Genomic DNA, 25,747 nt, shown 5'->3' with positions numbered 1-25,747 from the left:
AGATAGATAGATCGATTATATTTGATTTATGTTGTTTAATGTTTATTTTGTTGTTGTTGTTGTTGTTTTTTTACGTATGTTTCCCTGGTGGTATTTTAATACTGCTCTGTCTATTATTAGCCAGCGTTCATGGAAAGTCCATCTTTGATGAACTTCATCAAAAGATTAAGTCATCAGATGTTTTTCCATTTTACCACGTGTATTATTATAATGTTGTGAATATATTTTAAGGCACAAATCAGATTTAAGTGGTTTCAAGGTTGGTATATAACATTGTATCATCTACTGAAATATATATTATGAACTGTAAATACAGAGCCACTGAAATGCCATCCCATAATCCTATAGATAGATAGATAGATAGATAGATAGATAGATAGATAGATAGATAGATAGATAATCGTGCTCGAGTGAATTTAGATTTGTCTGAAATGGGAAATGACGTGCCTCGGCTATTACGTTCTAGAAAGCACACTCTGATTCCAGAGCTGCACTGGTACAGGGGAGGGAGCAATGGCTATTTAAAGAGGGTAAAATAACACAGATCTTTAGCGCTGAGTAACCGCTTCCAAACAGACACAACGGGATCGACTGATCATCTGTATCACGGTTTAAAGAGGCAGGTTTGACACCGTAGCCACGACGGTGCATTTATTCGCTGTCTTTTTTCAAGACACTGACGAATCCTCGGGAAGCGTGTAGGAGAAAATGGGCAAAGATTATTACAAAATATTGGGAATCGCAAAAGGAGCATCAGAAGACGACATCAAAAAGGCGTACAGAAAAACAGGCTCTGAAATGGCATCCCTGACAAAAACAAGACAGCCAATGCGGAGGAGAAATTCAAGGAGGTCGCGGAGGCTTATGATGTCCTTAGTGATCCAAAGAAAAGAGAAATATATGACCAGTACGGCGAAGAAGGTAGGCTTGCTTCATCTCTGTAATATCCGTAAAAACAGCGAAAATATGAATGCTTAATCCTTCTTTCTGCTAATCTCTTAAATCCTATCGGATGTAAAAGTAATGAAAGCCGAATTCTCAGGACATTTACCGACAGTAGCCTACACAAAGTTGACCATAGGGGAACGGTTTATTGTCCTTTTCAGTGCTCAACCCAACACATTCTTTAAAATCGGAAAATACTCTATATGTTCTGTATTTATGAGTCGAAATTGCATAGGCTATGTCACCGCTGTTGTAATTATAGGCTCTGGTTTGACGTGCGCATGATGATTTATGTGTGTTTGTTTATTAAGCATTCTGCAGTGGGATGCAGAAGTAATTAAAGCCTTTAACATCATGGGCCCTGTGGCCTAAATCTTCCTCAGATTTTTTTCCGGAGATAAAACGTGTGTTCTGTAAAATCTGTGAATTTTAGGCCTGAAAGGAGGTGGAGGGGCGACCGACGGGCCAGGAGGCAACTTCACCTACACATTCCATGGAGATCCTCACGCGACGTTTGCCACGTTTTTCGGGGGAGCCAATCCTTTCGAGATATTTTTTGGCAGGAAAGTTAATGGACGAGATGACGATGACATGGAGGTGGACGGAAATGACCCCTTTGGCTCTCTTTCACGAGTTTTAACATAAATGGATTTCCACGCGAGCGGCACGTCGGTCAGGGAGGCCCGCCGCGCAGAAAACAGGACCCCGCGATCCACCACGAGCTCCGGGTGTCTCTAGAGGAGGTCTTTCACGGATGCACCAAGCGCATGAAAATCTCACGCAAGCGCTTGAATCCAGACGGTCGGACTTTGAGAACCGAGGACAAAATCCTCACAATTGAGATCAAGCGTGGATGGAAAGAGGGAACCAAAATCACTTTTCCACGCGAGGGGGACGAATCGCCTAATACTATTCCTGCCCGATATCGTGTTTGTCATTAAAGACCAAGCCCCACCGCCCACTTTCGCCGAGAGGGGTCTGATATCGTGTACCCGGTCCGGGTCAGTTTTGCGCCAGGTGAGAGAAGCAACTTACAAATTAATTTGTTCATCAATCCGTCTATCTATCTATCTATCTATCTATCTATCTATCTATCTATCTATCTATCTATCTATCTATCTATCTATCTATCTATCTATCTATCTATCTATCTATCTGTGACTGTCTGTCTGTAATGTTCATTCATTCATCTAACTGTAAATGTCTATCTATCCATCTTTCCATCCATCCGACTGTAAAAGACAATATATATAGAGAGCTCTGAATCTATCTGTTCATCCATTCATGCATCTGACTGAAAAATGTTGTGTCTTGTTGAACATAATATAGATTTTCTCCTTAATTAGATGATTTTTTTTACTTCCAAAATCATTTTTTACAGTATTTTACAATAAAAGTACATGAAATATAATTTTCAATTATATATGGTAAATTAAATCCACAGCAGAGCTGTGAATCTATCTGTTCATCCATTCATGCATCTGACTGAAAAATGTTGTCTTGTTGAACATAATATAGATTTTCACCTTGTAAATTATATGGTAATTCATTATTTTTACTTTCAATAGTATATTTTAAACAGTAATTTTACAGTAAAATAAGACCTACATGTATTAAATGTGTACCAGTTATTAATCCTATTAAATGCAAGCAAATTTTCCACAATTTATCTTAGGTAAAATTACAGTATGTAAGAAGTACAGTTTAGCTGTAGCATTTTGTGTCAATTTAAAAATACAAACACTTTTACAGTCTATAGACCTATCTTATCTGTGCAGGATTGTATTTGTATAAGGCAAGGTTTTGTAAATTTGCCTAGCTAGAAAATGTCAAAGTCTTTGTGTGAAATCTTGTCTCTTACATAATGCAGTTTGGGCAGGAAGGAATATGAGCTCAGTCAGCTGATGTGAGATGCCAGAAAAAGGAGTTCGCCCACTTAAACTGGACATATATGGCAGAGAATCATTGATAGACAGTGTGTCTGTAAATGTCATGACACAGAGTGGCCGTCAAACCAGTAAAACATGCTATCAGGCTGTTGGATGGGATATAGGCAACAAAAGGGAAAAAGTTGGATGCATTTTTGCACATAATATCTGCAGTATTGCCTAATTTTGAATTATAGGTATTTGCCCAGGTTACTGTCATAATGTGAAAGTTTTCATTCTGTTCCCAGCTTCCTATCCTGATGCTTGTCATTTTTAAGAACAGCACATAAAGAACATACTGTGAAACAAGATCTATGAATAAAGATGACAAAATAAAATTAAAATGAATGCGTAATCTAAAAGCAGGTTCAGTTCAGTTACAGAGTTTACTATCTCCGAGTTGAAAGTGTCTCGCACCAGGCATCCATTAAAATAGTCAATCATTTTTTTTTATAAATGTAGTATTTATATAGTAGTTATGCAGTTATAAATACTAACGATACTGCTTTTATGTGTTCTTCATCTTATAGCATATTTAAAGTTAAGATAATATTATTTAGAATATTATTGTAAAGTTCTACCAATATTTCTTATCCTACTAACGATTGTTTTTTTTTTTTCTTTGCTCAAAGTCATTGTGTGGCTGCTCTGTCACCGTGTCGACAATAGATGGTAAAACGTGCAATATAAAGATAAACTGATGTTGTCAAACCTGGCATGAGGAAGATCATTGCTGGACCAAGGACTGCCCTTGCCAAAGAACCCAGAACAAAGAGGGGACCTTATTGTGGAGTTTGATGTGAACTTTCCTGACAGTCTGCCATCTAATGCCAAGGATGTCCTGAAACGACACTTACCGGTCTCATAAAGTGAGCTAGGTTGGACTTTAGTGACAGTTTTCTACATGAACAATTCAGTCCCCTTCATAGGTGGACTAATATGACAAATCAAAATTTTGAGAATGTGCAATTTCTATTTTTTTATCTAAATCTGTGTTAAATATATATATATATATATATATATATATATATATATATATATATATGTGTGTGTGTGTTTGTTATGTATCTGATACATATATATGAATAATGTTGCATGCTTGTGAATGTCAGTGACAGTGCCAACTCAAAGTGCAATCTGTGTCCAGTTAGTTACAAAGTTAGTTATTTGTATGCTTCTTTTGAATTGTGCGGTATTGAAATAAGTGTTTTGCAGACTAGAATTATACAGATTTATTTGTTTGCCTTTTACAAGTAGATCCCATCTGTACTGACAGATCATGTACTGTTATTCTTTCTAAATGCACAATATGATATCATTTTAGTAAATGATGGCTTGGAGTGAACTGTGATGGTGGCCATGGATACCTGCCTTCATTTGTGATAGCATTTAGCTGGACTCTACTTAATGCCTTTTCAGATCTGATTCGTCAGATCCTTTTAAATGTGAGGAACGGACTCACATAATGTAACTGTCTTTGACAGAGACCAAAAATTTGGTTACTTGTGCTGTTGGTTCTTAGCATACAATGTTTATTCATGGAAAGTTAGGAGAGCGTTTGCATTATTAGAATTTACTTTATCTTACATTGACTACTCCTAGTGCATTGTGTTGAAAGTTTATGGTTAAATCTTTATGATACAAACTGAATAAAATTGTAGGAGGTACAGAACCCTCAACTACTGTACACGTGATTCATTGAAATATCCGCCAGAGGACGCCACATGTAAAAATCAGTCTATATGAGGGAAATAAGATCCAGAATAGTCAGCAACCTTTGCTATTCAGAATTAGTCATCGTATCAGTGATGGATATGATTTCTGAAAGCAGAAACGAGATTTTAAAACTCAGTGAAAACAATTATGGCAAACAAGACTAAATGATTAAAAGTGAATGGTACGAAGATGTAAAAAATTATTTACACACTACTGGGCGAAATAGATTAGGCCTATTAGAAATTCAAAATGATTATTGGTTATCTAGCTATAGTTTCTACACTACTGTAACTGTTACGTAATCTGACTTTTGAGAGGAAAGTGGTATCTTTAGTAGGCTACTATTTATGATATAATAATCTTTATTGGTAGGCGCGTGTTTATCTTTGCTTTCACCGGTTGGAGTTTAAAAAAAATAATTAATTGACACCTGAGCCAGGTAAATGAGTTTCTGGATGACGTCACGGCGTCCTGTAGCGCGCGCGTGCGTTCGGCCATAGAGTTGTTCATTGTCCGCGCCTCAACGGCAAGAGAGTTTACAGTAGACCAGCACACCGTCTATTTTCTAATCTATTATCCGTTGAATACTACCGTTTTTAACCCCTGGCTCGGTTTCGAAAGTGGGAACAAAAAGGACATATTCAAACAGGTTGATTTCCGTCCTTCAATGTTTTAGCTGTCCGGTTCCCGGTGTACTGTTCATCCCCCCTACGGATTTACAGGGGAGAGGAGCGAACATGCCTTTGGGACTCAGGAAAAAGAAAAAACAAGTCGAAGGAAAGCTCGAACTTAGTGGAAAACGAGGAGGTCAGCGGACACGCAAGTGTTGGGAAGCCCGCGGTGAACGGTGGCGGTCTGCCTGCTCCACCTGCCAGCATGCGACCGAAACTGGTGTTTCACACGCAGCTCGCGCACGGGAGTCCGACGGGCCGCATCGAGGGCTTCACGAACGTCAAAGAGCTGTACGGCAAAATAGCTGAAGCGTTTAATTTACATCCGGATGAGGTAAAGGTCAACTTGTTAAATATATTTCAGAATCTCAGCGTGAACTCGAGTCAGTAGGCAGGCGGTGAGTCAGAAATGAATTACACAAACTAAGTTGACATGCAAATCAAAAACCTCCTCGAACTACAGTACCTGCTGGTGTTTGCATAAGGTGCGTCTTTCTGGGTACAGGGAACTGAAAATCGTGGGACGTCGTTGACATTTTTGTCTGATGATAACCAGCTTTGGTTTTCAGAAATAAGGTTGTATTCTGAAAGTGGAATCTTTTTAAAATAATGAAAATTGGTCAATGGCAAATAGGGGTATTTTATATGATATAAAGGAAAAACGTGTTTAAAACGTGAAAAGTGCTTAGAATGAGTCTATATATATATATATATATAGATATATATATATATATATATATATATATATATATATATATATATATATTATATATATATATATATACTGTATCTCCATACTGTTTTAGGGAAAACGTGGTGGTAATCACCAAGTAAAATGTTCTAAAATACTTTACCCAGACATTAATTTCACCGAAGTGGTAAAGCTAAATTTTTTTTGCAAACATTGTGAATACAAAAGTCATGAATACCAAAAGGTTTTCCTATTGTAATCCATTTAACCTTAACAAAACCTCTTCATAAAAAGCTTAGGACTTGATGACCTTGACAGTCATAAGGGTCTAAAGGGGTCCTCTCTGTTATTTGATGTTCTTGTTACATGATAGATTTACTGTATGATGTTTACAACACACTGATGGTTCTTTTTTATCCTTAGAATAAAAGCAAAAAAATTTTTCTTTCTTTTTATTCAAGAAATTGCTTCTTCAAAAAACTTTTCTAGTTTAATCATTGGCATAGTTCCTAAGTGTGTTTTCGAGTTAATATTTGTGTTACGTGCATTACTATTTAATATAATTTTTTACTAATAGATTATATAAAAAATTAGAAGTGGTATAACATTGACCCATATACATTATTTTAAAAGCATCACATACACCACATATAAGCTAAAAGCACCACTTTTAGCTTATAATATTTGTAATAAAATCTTTAGGTGAAATGCCAACAACCTCATTGCAATTTATAAATGTTTTACATACAAATTGTTTTTTTTTACAAATTTCTTACAAATTCAAATGAAAGCACCACACTGTAAACTAGGTGTTTTCTCAGGATTGGGTTGGAAATGTTATTATTATCATACATTATTATTAATGTAGTTATTCTCACTGGATGATTTTTATTTTTATTTTATTTTTCCAAGGATGTATCCAAGTTCCTGAATTAGGTATGTGGAACTTAGACGGTTCTAAAAATTGGAGTTTGGTTATTAGAGATTAAAAATAGTTGTTGATATAGTGTTATAGGATTCTGAGTTCAGTGTATTCGATTCTGGGTGCTCAAAAGCAGTGCATAGATACTTTCTAAATCAATAGAAAACTAAAAAGTATTGAGTAAGAAAAGATTTCTCCTAATGCATCAGGTGTTAAAAAATCCTATTGGTTGTAACTGAAACTTTTTATTCTTCAGAGTGTCAGTGAATAGTGTTGTCTGGCCTCTCATGTATCAGTTGGTCCTCATTTGAGAAAGTTTCCTAGAATAGTTGCTCTACTTAAAGCACTTAAGGGGGTTCATCCTAAAAACCAGTCAGACTAGTGCCAGACTGTTTTGGACAGACCTATCAAGTGTGTGGTGTTTAAAGGTCAGCTAACAGATGGATTTGATAGTAATCTGAATATAAATCACTCAATAGCCTTGTGAATTTTAACCATTGCTGATACCTCAATCCAGCGTATTTTCTTTAGAAATGTACCATTAATTATTTGCATGTTGAAACGGTGGGTTTATTGCAGGTCCTCAGAGGAAGTCCCTCACATCCTGTTACAGTGGGCACAACCCTAACATATATTAAATCGCTCCAGCCTCCCCGGGGATGGAGGGAGCGGAGTAGTGCATATACTGTGCAGCATTTCATTTCCCTTTTGCTTGTGTTATCTATTGATTCTTAGTGCTCTTTACCAAGAAGGTGTTTTTTTTGTTTTGTTTTTTGTTTTTAGCCAATAAGGTGGCTACTGTTTGAAAAGCTGTCATATGTTATGGATTGTTTGGTATACTTAAAATAATCCCAATATCGTATCACCCAAGACATTCAAACCTTCTCCCTGTTCGTGAAAATAAGTATACCCAGTTAAAAGGGCAGTGTCGATTAGGTTAGACTGCCCTCTGTTAACATGTTAACGCGTGTACAACATTCATTACCTTCCTATGCAAAATTAATGTGACAAAGAGACTCCTTTTGTCAAATGAATGGCAGACTGAAGCAAAACTTCTCAGCCATCACTGCTGGTGGTTTTAATACGAGTAAAAAGACATTCATCTAATTTTACAGAACTTCACTGGTCAAAGTCTGTTTATTACTATGGCAGTTTGAACTCTTGTTTCCCGAGCTCGACTGCGTGACTTCACTGATGTGTCGTTTCATGGAGCTAACATGTCATTTGTTTAGCATTTGCATGCAGGTGCTGCTGTCTGGACACTGCGTTGTCTGCTCAACAGTCGGTTTTGCTTTCTATGATTTGCAGGATCAATAGGAGTGTTGGTTGATTTTTGTGTTGTCTTTGAATTAGCAGTAGACCTTTTTTTGAAAAACTGGACAAGAGCTGTACGGCAAAATAGCTGAAGCGTTTAATTTACATCCGGATGAGGTAAATGTCAACTTGTTAAATATATTTCAGAATCTCAGCGTGAACTCGAGTCAGTAGGCAGGCGGTGAGTCAGAAATGAATTACACAAACTAAGTTGACATGCAAATCAAAAACCTCCTCGAACTACAGTACCTGCTGGTGTTTGCATAAGGTGCGTCTTTCTGGGTACAGGGAACTGAAAATCGTGGGTGGGACGTCGTTGACATTTTTGTCTGATGATAACCAGCTTTGGTTTTCAGAAATAAGGTTGTATTCTGAAAGTGGAATCTTTTTAAAATAATGAAAATTGGTCAATGGCAAATAGGGGTATTTTATATGATATAAAGGAAAAACGTGTTTAAAACGTGAAAAGTGCTTAGAATATATATATATATATATATATATATATATATATATATATATATATATATATATATATATATATATATATATATATATATATATATATATATACTGTATATCCATACTGTTTTAGGGAAAAACGTGGTGGTAATCACCAAGTAAAATGTTCTAAAATACTTTACCCAGACCTTAATTTCACCGAAGTGGTAAAGCTAAATTTTTTTGCAAACATTGTGAATACAAAAGTCATGAATACCAAAAGGTTTTCCTATTGTTAATCCATTTAACCTTAACAAAACCTCTTCATAAAAAGCTTAGGACTTGATGACCTTGACAGTCATAAAGGGTCTAAAGGGGTCCTCTCTGTTATTTGATGTTCTTGTTACATGATAGATTTACTGTATGATGGTTTTACAAACACACTGATTGGTTCTTTTTTATTCCTTAGAATAAAAGCAAAAAAAAATTCTTTCTTTTTATTCAAGAAATTGCTTCTTCAAAAAACTTTTCTAGTTTAATCATTGGCATAGTTCCTAAGTGTGTTTTCGAGTTAATATTTGTGTTACGTGCATTACTATTTAATATAATTTTTTACTAATAGATTATATAAAAAATTAGAAGTGGTATAACATTGACCCATATACATTATTTTAAAAGCATCACATACACCACATATAAGCTAAAAGCACCACTTTTAGCTTATAATATTTGTAATAAAATCTTTAGGTGAAATGCCAACAACCTCATTGCAATTTATAAATGTTTTACATACAAATTTGTTTTTTTTTACAAATTTCTTACAAATTCAAATGAAAGCACCACCCTGTAAACTAGGTGTTTTCTCAGGATTGGGTTGGAAATGTTATTATTATCATTACATTATTATTAATGTAGTTATTCTCACTGGATGATTTTTATTTTTATTTTATTTTCCAAGGATGTATCCAAGTTCCTGAATTAGGTATGTGGAACTTAGACGGTTCTAAAAATTGGAGTTTGGTTATTAGAGATTAAAAATAGTTGTTGATATAGTGTTATAGGCTTCTGAGTTCAGTGTATTCGATTCTGGGTGCTCAAAAGCAGTGCATAGATACTTTCTAAATCAATAGAAAACTAAAAAGTATTGAGTAAGAAAAGATTCTCCTAATGCATCAGGTGTTAAAAATCCTATTGGTTGTAACTGAAACTTTTATTCTTCAGAGTGTCAGTGAATAGTGTTGTCTGGCCTCTCATGTATCAGTTGGTCCTCATTTGAGAAAGTTTCCTAGAATAGTTGCTCTACTTAAAGCACTTAAGGGGGTTCATCCTAAAAACCAGTCAGACTAGTGCCAGACTGTTTGGACAGACCTATCAAGTGTGTGGTGTTTAAAGGTCAGCCAACAGATGGATTTGATAGTAATCTGAATATAAATCACTCAATGGCCTTGTGAATTTTAACCATTGCTGATACCTCAATCCAGCGTATTTTCTTTAGAAATGTACCATTAATTATTTGCATGTTGAAACGGTGGGTTTATTGCAGGTCCTCAGAGGAAGTCCCTCACATCCTGTTACAGTGGGCACAACCCTAACATATTAAATCGCTCCAGCCTCCCCGGGGATGGAGGGAGCGGAGTAGTGCATATACTGTGCAGCATTTCATTTCCCTTTTGCTTGTGTCATCTATTGATTCTTAGTGCTCTTTTGTAAGAATGTACTGACACAAATGTACACATGGACTGACACTTTTAGCCAATAAGGTGGCTACTGTTTGGAAGCTGTCATATGTTATGGATTGTTTGGTATACTTAAAATAATCCCAATATCGTATCCCCAAGACATTCAAACCTTCTCCCTGTTCGTGAAAATAAGTATACCCAGTTAAAAGGGCAGTGTCGATTAGGTTAGACTGCCCTCTGTTAACATGTTAACGCGTGTACAACATTCATTACCTTCCTATGCAAAATTAATGTGACAAAGAGACTCCTTTTGTCAAATGAATGGCAGACTGAAGCAAAACTTCTCAGCCATCACTGCTGGTGGTTTAATACGAGTAAAAAGACATTCATCTAATTTTACAGAACTTCACTGGTCAAAGTCTGTTTATTACTATGGCAGTTGAACTCTTGTTTCACGAGCTCGACTGCGTGACTTCACTGATGTGTCGTTTCATGGAGCTAACATGTCATTTGTTTAGCATTTGCATGCAGGTGCTGCTGTCTGGACACTGCGTTGTCTGCTCAACAGTCGGTTTTGCTTTCTATGATTTGCAGGATCAATAGGAGTGTTGGTTGATTTTTGTGTTGTCTTTGAATTAGCAGTAGACCTTTTTTTTGAAAAAACTGGGAAAGACTGCAGCAATGTTGATTAGCATCAATGTTATCTGGTTTGGCAGGTACACACAGTCTATCTCTGTGTGACATCAACATACACTTTCATGTAAACTGTAGTTGTGACAATGGCCTCCAGTAAAGATATGTACAATCTAGATTCCTGTAATGCTTCATAGACAGTATCATCCATTGTAGATACAAGACCAGGTCTCTGTAACCATCTGAAATCTAGCTAAACACTTAATTCCAGTTATGACAGTGTTGAATTATTCAGTGATATGGTATGTGGTATGCTAAGGTGAATTTTGTAATGCCAAGCAGGAATTTTAAAATTCGAAGGAAGTAAAGCATTTTATATTTTGCATATAAAAAATTCAACTTATTTTAATGTGTTTTAAAGACTTATAACTAGAGTTTTGTGGCACTGAAGGTAGCTAATATAGAAAAAAAATGTCTATTTATTCTGGGAAAACCAGCAAAAATATTTCATGACTCATTCTGCACTACACAAATTTGTGTCTAGTCATATCTTAGAAATATCCCACCTACCCACACCAGCAGCTACTAGCATTATGATTCATGACTAAGACATAACTAGAACCTATTAGTGCTAGATATATAGACAGATAGATAGAAAATAGATAGAAAAATATATGGGATTATTAAGAATTCGTATTACCATTTTTTCAAATAATTGATTTATTGTTTGAACAGTATTTATGCATAAAGTTAGTATTTGCTGCACTGCCTTTATGCTAGTTTAATAAAATTGTGTCCTGTCACAGTGATTTTTATTACTATATTACATTATTGTGTCATAGTTGAGAATTACCAGTGGTGGACAGTAATTTTAATCAGTGAATATATTGAATTAAATATTACCACATTTTCCCCCAGTGTTTTGATATTTTCAACCTAGCACACAAGTACACATTTTGTTTGTCTTCATTCTTAAATACTATATGGTACACCTTTTTTTACTCTTGAATTATCAGTAACTGAAATTAATACTTTAGTATATTTAAGTTTAATGTTTTGAGAATAAATCAAGTGCTTTTGAAAACGATCACTTATATTTTCAGTGGAATAATATTTTGTTAAGGTATGACAAATACAAAGCTCGAAAGTAAAAGATGCATTACTGTAATGAGAATTTGAAAAAATACCTTACGTAAACTCTTTGGGGATATATTGACTATTGTCCCTACAAAGTATTGATTCATAAATCAGTTGTCCTCGTGCATGTCTTTGCCATTTTCATCTCACTTTCATTTAGAAGTCATTTACATGCTTGTCATATGTTGCAATACTTGTCACCTTGAAAGCAGAGGCTGATCCCGCTCAGGGTCATTATAAGGAATATAATTTATCAGTGTTGTAACGTGTCCTTCAAGTATGTACTTGCTGTTGTCAGCTGAATGGAATGTATTCAAACACAACACAATTTCAGTCGCGCCTCTATTGAAACCCGTTTAGATGGTTATGTTCTAACTTCAGACGTCAGTCTGTGTAATTTAAACAAACACGTTCCATATAGATGTTATATGGGATTGTTACCTTTACTTAATGAAAAAATAGCAGAAACATGCCATTTATTTGGCTACCACAGTACGATAGTTTTCCCAGAAATGTTAGGGTGCTTTTACACCCTTAGTTCAGTTTGTTTGGGCATATGTGAACCCGGCAACCGGGCCAAAACAATCGATCCGAGATCACCTGAACGAGGTGGTCTCGGCTCGATTGAAAACGAACCCTGGAGTGGTTTGGTTGTAGTGAGAAATCAATCCGATCTAACGGAACAACGAACCAGGCTTTATCACAATGTATGATGGGTAATTACGTAAATTCCGTGAAAAGTATTAGCTTTGTTGTTTTGCTAATACTTCAAAATAAACCTGTGAATGTCTGGGTGAGCACGTCTTCGCCATTCAAAATCAAAGCGCACTTTTTCATTTTATAATGTTGTCTTATTGCTCTTCTTCCTAGTAGGTGCATTTTAAAAATGTTTTCCTGATGAATCCTGTACTTCTACTCAAAATGATAAATTAATATAACGACAGCTACAAAACAACAACAATAAGCCCGCAAAGCTGTTGTCGTTCTATATCCTGACGGATGACAGCGGTGGAATCCCGGAAAATAAACTGTGGAACTTTGATAAATGAGAGAACAGTTTACTCGCGCGAGACTTGAATTAACAAATTTAGTCCGTTAAAACTTTGCTGTGTGAAAGCGAACCACACCAAGAATAAAAAAGCAACAGTTTTGGTTTTGGACATAAGCATCTGAAACTGAAAATTTTAGAAATAAAGAAATAAGGTCATACCGGTTTGAAATGAAAGTGAGTAAATGAAGACAGAAATGTAATTTTTTTAGGAAACTTTCTCTTTAACAGGTGTCATGTAAAGTATGTTAAAAACAAAGTTGACCCACTTGAGATTTCCACTAGCAGGATCGACACTCTTCATTGACAGGGCATTAACAGTGAAGTTTTGAAAGCATCCTTTACCTCAGCAATGTTAATGATTACCTATGGAAAAATGTTGATTGAGTCTTATTTTGCTGTTGTGAATGGATTTATGCAGTAATCTTTAAGCTAGCTGGTTAGTCAGTCGTTGTAATGAATGATTTGATGATTCTCTTCACCTCATCAACAAACATGTTCATGTGGTGTTAATCCTGGCTGCTTCAGCATTTTGACCTGTTAAAGTCTGTTAATCTTTCAAAGCCCCAAACCCACTATATACATCACGTTAGTTCTTTTTTTTTGGACTCATATTAATGCCTGATTAATCTTTAGGCTCTGCTCTTTATTAAAAAAGAAAAATAATTGTTTCATAAATTAATTTGTTCATTGTTTCATTTTAATTAGAACAGATTGCCCTGCCAAGACCACAAAATTGCACCTGGTTGCCAAAGAAACAGGCCTCTCCGTCTATTTATCCAACCAAAAATGGAGATTTGTCCCACAATCCACTTTATTTCCTCAGAAGTGTTGTAGTAGATTACTATAATTCTGTATATTGGCTGACAAGATTGTTTTGATCAGCTCAGTTGACTTCCTGCTTGTCTCAAGAATGTGATTCTGCAGAGGTTGGCCTGTCGGAATCCTGTCTGTGGGTGTGCCTTGTATCGAAGGTGAAACATTTGCCAGTTGTAGGAGGTTTTTTCTCATTCGAAGTGGGTGGGTACATCACGGCGTAGCTGCTGAGGACGTCCTGTGTCTCTAAAAACATGTGATGTTTAAGAGGAAGCATGATTTCAGTCGCAGCCTTGGTAACACAGTGTAGGTGTCTATGAATCCGCCCACAGATATGGCAAAGATCCGCCTCCCAGGCTGCCAGAGTGAAGCAAAGCTGGCCGTCTAGTGGCCAACAGCCCTCTCCTTCCCCCCTTGTGTCCCTACGAAATCTCCCTCTTAATCCCAGGCCTTTTGATAGGCTCCGGTAACCAGGGCAACAGTCTTGTATGCATGTCAGCTGATGTGTGTCCAAAGTGCCTGCAGTGAACAAAAGGGGGAGAAAACAAGCCGTCTTTGTTGGAGTGGCTGCTCCACCAAAGGTCGTTATAAAGAGCTGATATGGACTGATCTTTTCTCTCACGTCTCAAATTGTGTCCAAAGGTTGTCCTTACCTAGAAAATGTGCGTGTTTGTACATGTATACAATCAGTTTATCATGAAACAAATAGTCTTTCTTGACTTGTTATATAATACTACTAGTTTTCACCAAGCGTTGAATGGCCCAACTCATCAGCTGTGAACCTTAAATCTGGGGTATCAGGTTGCCAGGTCTCATGTTTCCTTGCTGCTGCCAGGAAGTCACAGTGAAAGACATGATGCCAGATTTCTAGATGACTGACACCAGGGTGACTCCATCTGTCTGTGTGGATATCTGCATTTGGAGGTCAACAAAACAGTGTTATTGGATTGGCAGCATCATGGAAAGGCCTGGGTGTCAGAGCAAATAGCCTAACAAATAGCATAAGTTCTTCTTGCATTTTTGTATTAGTATTAAATTGTGTATAATATGCCAGTATTTTTTTAAGTATATTTTATTTTATTTTACATAATAGATAGTAAAAACTATTATTTTAAATGCATCTTATCCATTAATCTGCACTTCTTTTACATTTTCTGCATTGATTAAGGGGGGAATTCTGTAAAATGAGAATGTTGTGAAATGTTAAGTGATAAACTTGTTGCTGAAAAATTAACAATTTTTAAATCAGATTTTTTTATATATATAAACTGTTATACCTAGTGAAATGTATATTTATAGGGTGTACAGGATTCCAGTTTTATCGTAATTTGGAAACAATCAAAAAGAAATCATTGTTGGATCATAAATTAAAATAAAAAATGATCCTACTGTATTAATTGAAACACTTACAGAACAAATTATTATTATTAATATTATTACTAAAATTAATGTTAATTATTTGTGTCCTTTTATTTATGTTGTTATCTTTAAGGGAAACCCTGGACAGTTGTAGGACATAATTTTGGGAGCTAATGCAGTACAGTCCTGATAGATTTTGATAGAATAAAGGGAAATTTTATTGGTAATGATATTTTTTCTTTTTGCACTCTGTGTTCTGAAATGAGGCCTTAAAGGCCTTAAAGGGACACGAAAGAGAGAGAGAGAGAGAGATGGGAGAAAAATTATTTTTTGCAAATGGATTAATATGTTCCGGTGAGAAACTTTGTCTTGTCTTTGTTATGTATTCTCTCAAAATACTTTTGAGGTGGGAGGAAAAACAGTATTGCAATGCTTTTGTGAGTAAAAGCAAAGTTTCAGAGGAATGCAACACTTTAGTGAGAAAATGCAGATGTTTTGCAGTTTCTCTGGAGAGGTTCTCTGGAAAGGTTTTCAAGAGAACACGTTTTTTTTTAGTGAATGCAAAGTTTGGTTACACTTGATTTCGATAGTCCATTTTTAGACATTCTACAGTACTAAGTAAAAATAGCTTTGCAAGTACATGATAAATAAAGCAGTATTAACAGACTGTTAGGTTATAATAGAATAAGTTGATGTATTTGCAAAGTTACTTAGAGTCAGTAGAGTATGTTTTTCTGATTTATCTTTTAAAAATGTTACAGTATGTTCGGTGAAGTTACAGGAGTCATGAAATTATTTTATAATGTTTCCTGAGGTGCACTTATAAAGTTTTGTCCTCATTAAAAACAAAAACGATCAAAGAACATATGTACATGAGCACACAATCACAGGTTATGATGTGATGATCATGAAATGCGGTATATATACAAGTTTTTTTGCACACCAAAAAATGTCTTTTTTTTACCTAACAGCAGTATTGCTCTTGTGATTAATGGACAGATATGAGTTTTTCAAAACACACCTCTATGATTACATACATCAATGACGCACATTAATGGGCATGTTGAAAAAAAAAATACTTAGTCATTTTCACTGATCCATGTGATTACATTTTTGTAGTGTTTGTTTTTAAAACTTTTTTGTAATTTGTAGGAAAAAAACTTTTTTAAAAAACAATTTCTACTATGTTGTTGTTATGTAAGCATACCTTTAAACTGGGGAGTTACTTTTGAGTTTTGAAACTTTCAGTATGCTTTTATTCTAGAGTAACATTTTATACGTGTAAATGTCAGGAACATTTTGATTCTTCATTTCATGATCCCTTTAAACAACAAATGAACATTTTATATTTTTGGCTGTGGGATTAGCTAATAAACTAAATTTAGTACATTTGCATAAATCCTCAATGTTCTCATTGTTCTCTGACTTTAAAACTTGCCATCTCATAGTTGAAACTCTTCTCTCGATGCATTACAACAGATCCTATTTTGCACACTCAACACCCACAAAATTGATATGGAAAAGCTGCTGGGAGGGCAGATAGGACTGGAGGACTTCATCTTCGCTCACATAAAAGGGCTCAAAAAGGAGGTGGAGGTGTACAAAGCTGAGGAGGCACTTGGGCTCACCATCACAGACAATGGAGCTGGATACGCCTTCATAAAGGTAGACTCACAATGACGCTTTGTTAGATCAGTGCTATTTTGGGATGCCACCCCTTTAGCAGTGTAATTAGTTTTCCAAGTGCAGTGCTCATAGCTTGTAGTACTAGCACTGCCCATGTACAGATAACAATTTGCATGTTTTTGAAAGTAAAAGTATTTTATGATTTTCTGTAAATTGTAAGATATCCCTGTGCACAAATAAAAGTAATTTTTAATCTCTTTTTAGCCAGGCTTTGATTGAGAAAAGTTAATGATTTAATTTAGAAGAACGCCACCCTGTGTTTGTAAGATCACATGCTGTATTACTCTAATTGCTGGATATGTATCTTTAAAGCAAAGTGTTAGTTGAGTTTTAGACCCTTTTTTTTTTTTTTTTTTACTCTTTATACATATTATTTTAAGACTGGTTAATGGTTAAATTAAAAGTGTGCCAAAAATGCATTTGTTCAATTGTTACTTTAACATGTTAACAAAAGTTATTATTAAATATGAAGCATGTCTGTTTTTCCATTTGGCAGCGTATCAAAGAGGGCAGTGTGGTGGATGGGGTAAAGGTGATCTGTGTGGGAGATCATGTCGAATGCATTAATGGAAAGAACATCGTTGGAATGCGGCATTTTGAGGTGGCACGAATGCTGAAGGAGCTACCCAAGGATCAATCCTTCACCATCAAACTCGTGGAGCCCATGAAAGCCTTCGGTTTGTCATTCATTCTTGTTGAAATACAAATTTTTGTCTGGATATTTTTGGTTTTGAACATTTTGTGACTGGTGTATGAAAAAAAAAATCTAGACAGTATAGTGCAACAGTAGTTTCTGAACTGAAAAATCCCATTTATATTCTCAATACAGAAATGTATTTTTTACATTAAAGTATACATCTTATATTACAGACTGCTCTTGAGCTCTAAGGTTGATAAGTGATTGTATTCGCTTCTGAAGAAGCCAAAAGTCAATTATTTTAATTTCATTTTTAAAGAAAAATGTGTAATTGCTTAATTCCTAATGAAGAACTACACTACCCATAATCTTCAAGAGAGATCAACCAATCAGTGAAGTCAAGGCAATGTGTACTGCAGCAAGAAAGCTTGGAAAAAAAACTTGCAATAGACAAAATCCAGACTTAAATTACTTTTATGTATTTGACGTTTTATACTCAATTTTCTTTACATAATTCACCATACTTGATTAGTAGATAATTGTCTTATGAAATACATTAAATGCATCTTTTTTTGCCTCATATCCACACTTCTTATGTGATTCAAGACTTAGAGGCTTAGAACTTTTTATTGAATAATTTTTTGAAGTCTAGATGGAAAAATAAGTATTGATGAATTCTAGAACTGTTATTGTTACTGTTTACCCCCTTTTGCTATGTAGAATGTGGTCTATTAAATGTTATTGAATAATGTTCATTTAATTGTTTACGGCTCGCAAGCCGCGACAAAGAAGGGAATGACACGTTGAAGTTGTATGCAAAAAGGAATAACATTTATTAAATGTAATAAAGTAAAAGAATAAACCAAAAACGGGAACAAGACACAACAAAATGGCACGAGGGGGAGAGCAACCCCCGTCACGACTGAAAGGGAGCTGCTTTTAGTGTGCCGGCATCAGCTCTAGCACAGGGTGTGTCATTATGACGTCACTCACTCCAACTTCAACCTACAAAACAGATAACAAAAGGACAACCAAACCCACACAATATGACCCACACTGGGGTCGTAACATAATGTAAAAATGTTCTTTCACTTGGCAGAGATGCTTGAACCAAGGTCAAGAGGAGGCGGAGGCGGAGGCAAATTGTCAGGAGATGGCAAGATAGGCACAGGCAGAGAAACCCTCAGATTGCGCTCCAAGGGTCCTGCAACAGTCGAGGAGATGGTAACTGTGTTTTCTCAGTTTATATTTTACAATTCTGGCTTTTGTCTTGTGATTCTTAGGTTATGTCTTGCAATTCTGACACGTTTTTCTCGATTGTAATAAGGAAAGTTGGAATTGCAAGATGTAAACTCAGCATTTCAAGAAAAAAAGTTGAGAATTGTGAGATGGAAATTAAGAATTCAGAAAACTAAGAAAGTGAAAAAGTGACATGACATACAGCCAAGTATGGTGACCCATACTCAGAATTCGTGCTCTGCTTTTAACCCATCCAAAGTGTACACACACAGCAGTGAACACACACACACCGTAAGTCAGAATTGTGCAACAAAAAACTAAATTCAGAAGAATTTTGAAATAAAATTGACCTTTCATTTCATATTTCATGTTGGAAGCAGAAACATGTAATAACATGGTCACTGATAGAATTAAGAGTCATGATGACATTCAACTGAGGAGTATATCTAAAGATTTTCTCTTACTCCACAGCCCTCAGAGTTTGACGAGAAGGCAGTGAAGAAAGTGGATGACCTTCTTGAGAGTTACATGGGCATTCGAGACACTGAATTAGGTGAGATTTCTGTGAAATTGTATTGTCAATGTTTCTTTTCATGCCTGCATTATATGTTGTGAAGCACTTTGAGCTGCATATCTTGTATAAGTGCTATGTTTATTATTATTTATGAAAGTGTGTTTTAAGACAATACACTACCAATGAAAGATTTGGGGTCAGTAAGATTTTTAACGTTTTGAAAAAAGTCTCTTATGCTCACCAAGGCTGAATTTTATTGAACAACATGCAATTAAAACAGTAATATTGTTAAATATTATTTTATAATCTTTTATTAAATAGAGAATGTTCAAAAGAACAGCATTTAATTGAGATGGAAATCTTGTTAAACATTGTGTCTGTACTGACACTTTTGATCAATTTAATGCATCCTTACTGAATAAACATTAATTACAAAAAAAAAAGGAAAAGAACTTTGCACTGGTAGTGTGCATTTTATACACTTTTAATTTCTGCATTGCTTATATTTAAAACAAATAAATACATTTTATATATATATAATTGTATAAAAAAAAATCTGGGTCAAATCTGGGTGCCGAAGTGACTTTTGCAAAGGTTTGTTGCATTAACAAATATTATTAAAAATGTGTCAGGCTTTAAGTATTGCAAAACGAGATGACTGTATCCTCCTTCACACTTCTGTACAGCCGCCACAATGGTCGAGGTGGGCAGAGATAAGAAGAACCCTGATGAGTTTGCCATGGCTCTGGACGAGGCTCTCGGTGACTTTGCCTTCCCAGATGAGTTTGTGTTCGATGTCTGGGGAGCCATCGGTGACGCTAAACAGGGACGGTTTTAAGTGCTGCTACACACACACACACACACACCACCACCACACATTAAAAAACTGAGCTGAAATCGAGCATCCTGTTCAGATTCATGCAGTTTATAGCTAGCATGCTGAACATTTTAATTAAGGTGATTGACAAAAATACTTTTACAAATAAATAATAAAACATAATAGTAAATATCACCACTGTATTTTCCTTCACATAATACATTCTCAAGCCTTTCAAAGAGCTTCAACAGCAGTTGCACCAGGATGATGATGAGAATCTAAAGAATTTATTTCTGTGGTTTAGCTGGGAGTTTATGATATTTAAAAATTTTTTTAAAAAAAAGCCAAGGGAAAGGGTGGTGTTTGAAACACACTTTTGCATAGAGAGAATTTTGTATAGAATTATGGATATACATCAATTGTCTTTTTAGAGCGATTTTAGACTGTAATTTATTTAATAAAGTAATGAAACTTTGAGAAATTGCATTTTCAGTAGCTGATTATCACACTGTAGTCAATTTAAAATATACACATAAAAAAATAGTGCCAACCAGTTAATTAAAAAACAACAAAAACAAAATTAATTGGTTACATTGTTGATTTTATTATTAGTTTATTGTAAAAAATAATCCATAAGGGATCACTTTGTATGATAGATGTATGTTTTTGTGCCTTCACATTTGTGTTGTCAGTGTAATTTTGTATGAACAATTTCTGTTGTGCTCAAATCACAGGTTTTGTCTTCGCCTGTTTTTTTTCCCCCTCCATTTATTAAAGGTGAAAAAAGGATACATTAAACTGCATTGTGAATTTTCTCTTTTTTTAGATTATCAACGGTGGGTTAGATTGCTGCTTAGAATTCAAACCACAGCATGTCATTTAGTTCTTATTTAACAGCATTGAATTATGCTCAGAATGTTATTAGTGTTTTTGCACTGGGGTTTGACTTACCGCAAACCCATCAATTTTTCATTTCACAGTGGAACAAAAGGACTATCTGGATAATGACTGCCCCCTGCTGTAGCAACAATCATGAGGTTGTGGTCTGTGTAAGAGCCCTAGCAGGCAAAACAACAACATAATGTGGAATATGAATACAAAAATTGTTGTCCTTTAATACCGATGAAACAAAGTTTTGAGATGCATGTACTGTACACTACCAAAAATAAAAAATGGGGCCTGTAAGATATTTTAAGTTTTTTTTTTTTTTAATCTCACCAAGGCTGCATGTATTAAGAAATGGGTTCAAATGAACAGCATTTATTCGAAATAGAAATCTTGTGACATTATACATGTCCTTACTGTCACTTTTGGTAAACTTAATTCATCCTTGATGAATAAAAGCATTAATTATTAAGTCCTTTGAACAATAGTTTAGGGATCCTTTTATATCCTTTTTAACTTTTGTTTGGTTTACAAATGGGTTTTCAACTTAATTTTACTCTAGTTTTTAACACCATGCAGCAAATAATTAAGTTAGTTTTTTTGCACCAATTAGTCTAGGTGGTATTTCATTACCATAAAGTACCTTTTGGAAACTTGTTGCTAAAATATAATAGATTTAAGTATTGGTCACGCTACTCTGTAAGCTAACACTGAAATAACTATATTCCAATATTTTATATCAACTTTATTTGTAGCCTCATTTTACATATTGGTAAAAATCCAATATTTTATATCAACTTTATTTGTAGCCTCATTTTACATAGAGAGAAAAAAAGAAAAAGAAAAGAAAAAAGTACCAGTTCACATTACAGGCATTAATTCACAGGTATTGTCAATAGTAAAAATCCGTCTTTAAAATGAAAGGTGACTCCATATATTGAGGACTAAACTTGGCAAGTTTAAGAGATACTGTTAGCATTTTTAATAACTTTTAACTTAACAGAACTGGTACGCTCATGAAAACATACATAATAGTTTTTAGGTGGGTACAGTTTAGGGATTATAAAGCTCTTCATAAAAAGTGACTGGGTAACTGGGATTAGTTTTACCGCAGCTTGCAAGATATGGCTTTGGAAGCACATGAGAATTGCCTTACTGGCATGTTTCTTAAAAAAAACGTGGAGAATGCAGTCAAGAGGGGCGATTGTTTTCAACATGAATAATCAATATGGACACGTCAGCTTTAAATTTCTGAAATGCAAGACGAGAAAAAAAACCTTTTAGCACCCTTTGTGTGACATGGACAGTAAGTATGCTTTGGTTCTCAAAGTAATAAGCCAATCTACCGCAAGCTGTGATACTTTCAAATGTAATCCGTGAATGCATTATAAATCCCTTCATTTTTGAAGCTTGTCTTGTGCTATAGCAGATCAACACCAGACAGGAGGAGCTGAGGTTGGAGATGGATGGATGGAGATAATGTGGCCAGCAATGTGATGCAGTATTCTGGCTGAGATCTCTCCATGCTGCTTCTGCCCTTCTTAGAGTTCATCTCCGATGTGAGCGTTCCTGAAGGCATCGCCAGTCAGCTTGTCTTGAGCTTCCTTCATGCTAGCCACAACTGCACACAGAAGAGAAATGTGGTCAAGGGACATCTCGCTCGTTTTGCTCACATTGCGCCTAAAATCTCATTTGTCTTTCAAATTCAGACTGCACACACAGTCAGCCCTGTTTTGCATTGCCATTGGAAAGTTTGCTATTAGAAGCAAAACAAGCAAAAACTATTCATTTCAGAAACAGATCAAGTCAATACATTGCATTATTTATCATGTATTTATGATCAAGTAAACAATGCCCTATAGTGTGCATGACGACAACAACATTTTTCAATGTACTGTAAAATATTTGAGCAAAATGTTACATCATAACTACTGCATTCCTATTCTACAGAGTGCAACAGTCAGATTCCAGAAGTAAAAATGCCATTTGTTTTCTCCATAGGGAAATTCATTTTTGAACATTAACTTAGAAACCTTTAAAGGCAGACCTACTGTGAGCTTTGGTAATCAAAGATTTATGCTTTTGTCGATGCCATCACTTCGCATTATTGAAGTTTGCTCAGGGATTTCAGAATGACCATAACAACATTTCAGAAGCTGTGCAGCAAGATCGATCCACTGCTAGTCAAGTTATCCTGTCCCATTGTGCAAAAGTCACATGACTTTTTCGATGCGCATGGAGGAATTTATCACAGTTTATGCATATTATTTCTTATCGATAAAAAAATGAATCTTTGTGTTTCCATCCAGCATTTTTTTATGCAATATTTTAAAATGTGCATAAAAAACAGGTGGATGGAAACATTGCTCTTTCCTTCAATAAAGTGTTAATTACACAGTATTGTACCTTTGTATTTTTGTCTGATTTTTAAATACTCAAATAAAAGTTAGTAAATCTGTGGTTCACTTGCAGCTGGTTTAGTTAATGGTGTAGTAAAGACTTTTTTAAATCCATATGGGAAAAATGAAAGGTAAAAATGCTTCAAACAACAGCACTGCTAAAAAAAGTGAGTGATAATAAATGAATATAATATGTGTGTGTGTCTTTTTTAAATATTCTTTTTCTTGGAATTTCTTACCTTGATCTGCATTGCTGTAGAAGTACTTGTAGTTGGGGTTCCCATTCTTGTTTGTGATCTCAGAATGGACTTTACCAGTGGGATCTACAAAAGAAAAAAATATATTTTTCCATCTATGGTGTGTGATAGTCACCTTGATCATGTAGCATCACACAAGAATAAAACATTGTGTTTCTGCAATTCTGCAACCGTCCCATGGTTACCGGGATAAAAGGAGTCATATTCTTCTGGTTATTGGTAAAAACTTTTCCACACCCATAAGGTGACTGACTCTTACTACCACCACAAAAATGGACTTTAATTAGGCCACTAATATTTGAAGGAAGAGTCTACCTTTAAACAATGGTTTGAAGTTCTAAAGCTAGTCAATTTGCATGCGAGGTTTGTTTATGTATATGACCTACCAAGGAAAAGTATTCTTGGAATGTATCCGCCATCTGGGCTAAAGGCATCATCTTTTGGCTCCTCTTCATCCTATAGCCACATGGGACATGCAATCAGAATGTGAAATATAATCAAACACACTATTACTACATGTGGTTTCAGCCAAAAATAATAATAAAAAAAATAAATAATATATCTACAAGCACCGATTACCGGGTTTCATGCACTTTAAAGGGATACCCAAAATGAAAATTTTGTCATTAAGCACCTACCCCTATGTTGTTCCAAACCTGTAAAAGATCAGTTTGTCTTTGGAACACAATTTAAGATATTTTGGATGAAAACCAGGAGGCTTGAGACTGTCCCATAGACTGCCGAGTAAATAACAGTGTCAAGGTCCATAAAAGGTATGAAAGTCGTCGTCAGAATACTCCATCTGCCATCAGACGTGCAATCTGGGGTTATATGAAGTGATGGGAACAAATTTTGTAAGTGAAGAAAACAAAAACAAAAATAACGACTTTATTTCAATAATTCCTTTGTCAACGGTTCCTCCTCTGTGTCTCTCCACATCACCGTATGCTGTGTATGCTCTTCTGTGTCATCCGTGCCACAAAGATGCGCTGTTTTATTTCAAATCAAAGCTAAATACACATAGAAACAGTGCATCCTTGTGGTGGTGCGGATTTTTTATTATATTTTTTTAAAACTGATCGTGCAGACCACCAAACCGTAAGACCTGGAGACTTGAAACTTGGCCAGATGGTAAAGCTCAATTTGGGGAGAACCTGACAAAGACTCACACCAATCGGCCAATAGGGGGCGAAAAAAACGGCAAACAAAAACATGAAATCGCTCCTAGACTATCTGAATATCAATCTCCTAGACCATTTGAAAAATAATAATAAAAATCCTTACAATTACACTACGTGTTTAAACCCCTAATTATTATAGGGAAAAATTATACAGGGGAAAAAAAACACATTATATAACCATCTACCCATCTAACCCTCTCTGATGGAATTAAAATATGCATTTTGTAAATAATGAGAAGAGGAGCTCCCTACCTCCAAGTTAATCATGACAAAGTTGTGAGCCAACTCAGAGATGTCCTTTGATTCAGCAAACTTGGGCTTTAATGCTAAAGTTATTTTTAAAACATCATTAATCATCTGTACACTTTGAGGTAACAGAATAAGCCATTCATTGCGTCAAAAACACAACCATTCCAAAGTTTTTTTGATGAAAAATGTGTATAATATATATATATATATATATATATATATATATATATATATATATCTATATATATATTATTTTCAAATTGTAAGTAATTTAAATAACAGTATTATTGTTTGTATTTAACAATATATTGTATTTCAGTTCCTATGACAGAATATTCATCATATACACACCCTTATATATTTATATCTATATATATATATCATACCTTTACAGGCTCCACACACCAAGTCCTTGTGACATAATGACCATCAGAGGGAGTCCACTGAAGCAAGATCAGAATTACATTTGTTAAATCACTTTTAAAACAATTCATTCAAAAGCAAATGTTTCAAGATAACTCACAGTGCCTCACAGAAAAACACTTAACATAATTCCATTCTGCTAGGGATCCTGGTAATTTTCTAC

At 35.2% G+C, this 25,747-nt stretch overlaps 2 pseudogenes; one reads left to right on the top strand and one right to left on the bottom strand.

Moving 5' to 3' along the window:
* Positions 1–654: 654 nt before the first annotated feature.
* Positions 655–20,518, top strand: LOC109094185 (annotated as a pseudogene).
* A 1,712-nt stretch (positions 20,519–22,230) lies between these two features.
* LOC122136397 overlaps positions 22,231–25,747 on the bottom strand; it is a 48,646-nt pseudogene continuing 45,129 nt past the window's right edge.

This window comes from Cyprinus carpio, chromosome B2, assembly GCF_018340385.1.
Source record: "Cyprinus carpio isolate SPL01 chromosome B2, ASM1834038v1, whole genome shotgun sequence".
Classification (NCBI taxonomy): Eukaryota; Metazoa; Chordata; class Actinopteri; order Cypriniformes; family Cyprinidae; genus Cyprinus; species Cyprinus carpio.
The sequence above is the reverse complement of the archived record's forward strand: the minus strand, read 5'-3'. Positions and strand labels throughout refer to the sequence as shown.